The sequence below is a fragment of the Anneissia japonica genome, unplaced genomic scaffold (assembly GCF_011630105.1).
Source record: "Anneissia japonica isolate Jap-2015-1 unplaced genomic scaffold, ASM1163010v1 scaffold287869_len1821871_cov162, whole genome shotgun sequence".
Taxonomy (NCBI): Eukaryota; Metazoa; Echinodermata; class Crinoidea; order Comatulida; family Comatulidae; genus Anneissia; species Anneissia japonica.
In genome coordinates this window covers 150,244-157,569 of record NW_022741034.1, presented here as the reverse complement: position 1 = coordinate 157,569, position 7,326 = coordinate 150,244, and positions in this window count along the sequence as shown.

Below are 7,326 nucleotides of genomic sequence, written 5' to 3'. Positions count from 1 at the left end.
TATATGTAGTTAAGTTGATTGCAAAGATATTAAATTAGTTATAGGAATCTTTATACAGGCTTGCCTCCTAAGTTTCGGCATTTGTTTGTTGAACGGATGAAAATAAATTATAATTTATTATTCTAGATACGAGAGATCTTTATCAGTTCTTAGTAGTATCGTACAAATGCATTTGTGTGATATTATAAATATTGATTATTATTATTTTAATTACTATATTGTATTTAATATATTTGTCATTTTAATTATTTTCATATTATAAATGCTATGATAATTATATTTATTATTATATTTAATATAATTAACATAATTATTATAATTCTAATTATTACTGGCCCCACTAGGATGAATACCTTTTTTCATTTATTACCTTTCATATCGAATTAAAATCCTTCAAAGATTATTTTTATTTGCAAATTTGTAATACACTCTTATAATTATATATTCTCCGCTACAATCTTAATTGAATTCCTGTTTTTTTTTCAGGACCCTAATGAAAATAAACCCGGTTTAATTGGTTTCCTATGGGCTATCCTGGTAGATATCATCTTGTAGTTCTTAACTATTTTTTACAAATAATATTTACCACACTACTTTAATTTAGTTTTTCTGTTGTATCTTGAAAAAACGAAGTTTACACAATTGTACATTCTTTACACTTTCATTTTATATTTGTTTTAAAATTTTTAAAATTTTATGTAATTTTGTGATTTTGACCGAATAGATAAGGAAACCATATTGTTTAGGTTTAGAGGTATTTATGGAAATTCGGTAAACAATCTGGGGGCCAGATAGACACATAGTCGTCATGATTAGTGGCTAATAACTATTAGCCTCTCTATTGATCTTTTATGTCTTTAAACGATATGGTATGAGTAATTTAATCAAATGTCAATAATTGTTGATTAGTCATTCGATATTTTGTTTGAAAAAATACAATGTGATGCGAATAAAATGTATTTTGTTAATATTGCAATTACCACGCTGCCAGTTTTTATATAGAAAAATATTCTGTATGTTTTCAATTCAATTCAATTCAATTCAATGCAACATTTATTTACTTCATTTTTGAATCAGACAAATATATTACAATTGATTTAAAATAAATTGAAAATGCAGGAGAGGAAGAAGGCAAGAACCCGAGAAGATAAGAAAAACCAATCTTGGTTTAAGTTTACCATGCCGAAAACTGAATATATTTTCTTTGTTTGTGTACATGATTGTTCATTATAGCATAGAGAAAGATTATAGTAAACTTTCAGTACAAAACCCTCTATGACTGAAAGTAAAATTCATACATGAAAGTAAAATTCATTCATGACTTACTTAATGATAATTAACATCAGTTGATTACAGTTTACAAAATTTAAGGTTAATCAATGCCAGATCTTTTATTTAACAATCACAACACTTGTATTCAAACTTTTTGATATGCTTACCCTATAATCCAGCCATCCTACATCGGCGACCCAGCCTTCCTACATCGGCGACTCAGCCATGGTACATCGGCGACTTAGCCTTTTGATCACCTAACTTTGTTAACGAATCTTACTTTTCGTATCCTATTTCGATTATTTAATAATTAAACCATATTATTAGTCCCGATATTTTGAATACTCCTCTTCCACGAATTGTTTTGGACAGTGACTCATTTAATTCTTATTACACAGTATTAATCGATCAAGTCTGTCGTTGAATTGCAAAATATTTGAGTGTTTGTTCATCCAGTGTTAACATGTTCATGGAGGAAATGTTAGGTAATATTCTACCTTTTAATTCAGTATTTCACGTTCCTTTTACCGCATTCTGAAGTGTTTCAACAACATTGGTGTGAAGGCATGCCTTTTGTGAACTTCGGTAACAAAACAAAATGCTACAAATGTATAGGCCTATAATATTAATCAATACAACGTTGTATGGTCTGTTTTTTTGCTACATTTCGATAATAATAATATTAATATCGCTTAGATCGTTAATGTCTATCTTTGTGTTTTCGTGTATGCAGGGGTAGCGCCTGTAAGGGTGGGGGAGTGGGGAGGACAACATCCATTGGGGAGACCCCCGGGTCGGGGACAAAAATATACCTCGTGGAGGAAATGAAAAATTATATGTATTTTTTAAATATTAGTAGATTCTAAAATAGACTAAATAAGCCTTTGAAACCCTTAAATGTTCATAGTTTCTGGGTGACACGCATCCTGGGTCACTTCTGAAAGATTTTGAGCGACTTTCGACAGCGTTCATGCCGACTTTCTTGTCAGGAAGTCAAGGACATCGACCACCCACCCCACCCGTCGGGCAAATCCTGGTGCAACCCCTGTGTCATTTTATCACATACCACAACTTTGTGATACACCTCCATTAATAATTAGTCATATTACAGACCACATAATCTTTGTACTGACTGTGTAACCATTTAACCATTTAATATGGTATAAAGATATGATGCTTACAAACATTGCAAGATAGGACATATTGAATATTATTCAGATCAAAAGTCAAGAGGAAACGATATTTTTATGGCTCCCTGCTGGATCCTTCGCTATCAACAAAGAAATCAACTAAACCATATTATTTTACAATGAAACCTTTTTACAATTAACTGAAGATATAATAAAACAGAAGAAGATCAATAAACAGATTAAAAGAAATAAATGTTATATAGAAAAGGACTTCTTGTTCAAAAACAAATTTTGAAAAAAGATTAGAAAAATTGTACCAGAAAAAACAAAGATTTTCAACTAAATAGTATAAAAAATGGAAGTGAGATACTTACTAACTAAAAGATATTGTCAATGTAATACACGCTTTTTTGCAACGATCGGGCCAGAATTAGCTAAAAGGGGTCATACTAATTACCGTCAACAACCGTTGTTGACGGTAATTAGTATGCGTGTACATTAATACTAATTACCGTCAACAAGCGTTGTTGACGGTTTTTGACGGCAATTAGTATTAATGCACACACATACTAATTACCGTCAACAAGCGTTGTTGATGGTATTTAATATCTATGTACAGAAATACTAATTACCGTCAACAACGATATAGATATATAACAGCATGTATACTACTATCTGACTCAGTTGTTTGCATGATAGTGAAAATGTTACCTTTCAGAGTCTTCGTTATATAGATACAGATATAATTATATATATTTATATTATGTTTGAAATTATTGCAATTAATTATGTAGTTCTTTGCTATAGCCCTGGGCTACTCATTTGATTTTGTTTTTAGTGGTATATAAACGATTAACCGAGTCATTTGGGTATCATTAGGATATACAATTATCAACATAGTATATATACAGTATTATTATTATTATCAATATTATTATAACTTGTATATAAATGAAATATATTATTATTATTATAAATATTAGTATTAATCTAGTTATTATCATTATCATTATTAGTATGATTTGTTATTATTATTGTCAATTACTATTATTATCATTATTATCATCATTTATTATTCTTATTATTAGTATTATTATTATCATTATAGATATTATTATCAATCTCTTTGCCTATGCCCTGTGTCTATCACAGGACGAGATTGTATGACGGTTGTTGACGGTAATTAGTATGACCAGCTAAAGGTATACCGGAAACAAATACTTCACACGATAAATAAACCAGAAGACATATTAAATATTGAAGTTTTTCATTTTAATTTCATAAACGAAGATTATATTCGGAAATAATTTATTAATTTATTATCTGAAAACAAAGCAACAGGTGTGGATGAAATTCCTGTTAAGCTTCTTAAGGTAGCAATTGACTATTATTGTTGGACCATTAACCTATATTGTAAACTTTCAATAGGAATCATGAAAAGGGCAAAAATTCGCACATTTTACGAAGGTGGTGATCGTGAAGACGCGTCAAACTACAGACCAATTTCGATTTTGCCAATTTTATAAAAAAAATTATGGAACTCGTTGTTTTTGTTCAAATATCCATACCTAAATTTTCATTAATTTATGTAAATCAGTCTGGATTCCGGCCTAAATTCTCAACATCCTGTGCTCTTATCCATATCACAGACTGGATTGGTGTAATTGAAAATGGAATGTATATTGGATTGGTAATGATTGATCTAAAAACGCTTGACACTGTAAATACGAATATTTTAGTTAATTAACTACATTGCTTTGAATTTCATATTAATGTAATTAAATGGTTTGAGAGTTATTTAAGTAAGCGAAATCATATTACATTTATAAACTTCATTTCGTCTGACATGAAAGAAAACACGTGGTATTCCACATGAATCAATACTAGAACCAATATAGTTAGCTCTATATTTTCAAATCTTGTTGATGAACACGTATTAACTAAAATAATTTTATGAAGAAGTAGATGGGGTAGTCGTGTTAGTCTAGATGATAGCGGTAAATGAAACACAGACAGCACTTTTCAGACAAACAAATTTAGTTTTCCACAAGCATTAAAGGTAAACTATTGAACATTAAAAACTTATATAAAGATGTAAAAGGAAAGGTTTCATCTGGAGACCATGAAACAGATGTTTTTAATATTGACGAACGTGTAAAGCAAGGTTGCCCACTATCTACAATCCTATTCACCATATACATTAATGAACTCAATAAGATTATTCAAGTTCAAGTTCAAGTTCAAGTTCAAAAGAACATTTATTTTTTAAAAGTAATAATAATGCATATATAAAATAATAAATAACCAGCCAAGTTTGAGAGGGGCGAAACCCAGAAAGCAGAGCTTATATAGGGCTGCCTTAAAAAAAAAATAAAAAAAAAAAAAAAACGCAACAAACAAAAAGCCAAAAACAGGAGACAAAACAGACAAAGCAGACAACACGAGGGTGCTCAGAAATGCAATTTTTTTTTCTTTTATAATTTTCGGACAAAAACAAAGTTGGTAATGGAGGTCTGGAATGGGTAAAGGAAAAAAGTTATGCATAACTTGATAGGAAGCGTCTTTTTTTAGAGTAGGAATTATGAATGGAGTGAGGGAGATTGTTCAATCGCGTAGGACCAGTATATTGAATAGGCCTATAATATTAATTAATACAACGTTGTATGGTCTGTTTTTTTGCTACATTTCGATAATAATAATATTAATATCGCTTAGATCGTTAATGTCTATCTTTGTGTTTTCGTGTATGCAGGGGTAGCGCCAGTAAGGGTGGGGGAGTGGGGAGGAAAACATCCATTGGGGAGACCCCCGGGTCGGGGACAAAAATATACTTCGTGGAGGAAATGAAAAATTATATGTATTTTTTAAATATTAGTAGATTCTAAAATAGACTAAATAAGCCTTTGAAACCCCTAAATGTTCATAGTTTCTGGGTGACACGCATCCTGGATCACTTCTGAAAGATTTTGAGCGACGTTCGACAGCGTTCATGCTGACTTTCTTGTCGGGAAGTCAAGGACACCGACCCCCACCCCACCCGTCGGGCAAATCCTGGCGCAACCCCTGCGTCATTTTAGCTTATCACATACCACAACTTTGTGATACACCTCCATTAATAATTAGTCATATTACAGACCACATAATCTTTGTACTGACTGTGTAACCATTTAACCATTTAATATGGTATAAAGATATGATGCTTACAAACATTGCAAGATAGGACATATTGAATATTATTCAGATCAAAAGTCAAGAGGAAACGATATTTTTATGGCTCCCTGCTGGATCCTTCGCTATCAACAAAGAAATCAACTAAACCATATTATTTTACAATGAAACCTTTTAACAATTAACTGAAGATATAATAAAACAGAAGAAGATCAATAAAGAGATTAAAAGAAATAAATGTTATATAGAAAAGGACTTCTTGTTCAAAAACAAATTTTGAAAAAAGATTAGAAAAATTGTACCAGAAAAAACAAAGATTTTCAACTAAACAGTATAAAAAATGGAAGTGAGATCCTTACTAACTAAAAGATATTGTCAATGTAATACACACTTTTTTTGCAACGATTGGGCCAGAATTAGCTAAAAGGGGTCATACTAATTACCGTCAACAACCGTTGTTGACGGTAATAATTGATCTAAAAACGCTTGACACTGTAAATACGAATATTTTAGTTAATTAACTACATTGCTTTGGATTTCATATTAAGGTAATTAAATGGTTTGAGAGTTATTTAAGTAAGCGAAATCATATTACATTTATAAATTTCATTTCGTCTGACATGAAAGAAAACACGTGGTATTCCACATGAATCAATACTAGGACCAATATAGTTAGCTCTATATATTCAAATCTTGTTGATGAACACGTATTAACTAAAATAATTTTATGAAACAGTAGATGGGGTAGTCGTGTTAGTCTAGATGATAGCGGTAAATGAAAGACAGACAGAACTTTTCAGACAAACAAATTTAGTTTTCCACAAGCATTAAAGGTAAACTATTGAACATTAAAAACTTATATAAAGATGTAAAAGGAAAGGTTTCATTTGGAGACCATGTTTTTAATATTGACGAACGTGTAAAGCAAGGCTGCCCACTATCTACAATCCTATTCACCATATACATTAATGAACTCAATAAGATTATTCAAGTTCAAGTTCAAAGAACATTTATTTCTTAAAAGTAATAATAATGCATATATAAAATAATAAATAACCAGCCAAGTTTGAGGGGCGAAACCCAGAAAGCAGAGCTTATATAGGGCTGCCCTGAAAAAAAAGAAAAAAAAAAAAAAAAAAAAAAAACACGGAACAAACAAAAAGCCAAAAACATGAGACAAAACAGACAAAGCAGACAACACGAGGGTGCTCAGAAATGCAAATTTTTTTCTTTTATAATTTTCGGACAAAAACAAAGTTGGTAATGGAGGTCTGGAATGGGTAAAGGGAAAAAGTTATGCATAACTTGATAGGAAGCGTCTTTTTTTAGAGTAGGAATTATGAATGGAGTGAGGGAGATTGTTCCATCACGTAGGACCAGTATATTGAATATTGTGCTGGAAAGAAGTGGTTCTATGAAAGGGAATATGAAGATGATTTGAAGGGCGGGTAAAATGACTATGATAATCAAAATTAAAATTAAGTAATGTTTTGAATTGAGGAGGGAGAGAGATATTTACCCATGAAAAAATAAAAACGCATTGCTGAAGATGATTGATGTCATGAATTTTTAAAGACCAAGGGAGGAAAATAAGGATAGAGGTTTAGGTATAAATATTTTTGATCGGCAGTTTATTCTGGGCGGACTAATGTTATTGATTTAAATTTATAGTATTTACTCCTTTATATGTACAGTATATGTATGTGTTCGTGTATGCATGTGTATATGTGTATATGAATGTGTGGGTGTGTGTGTG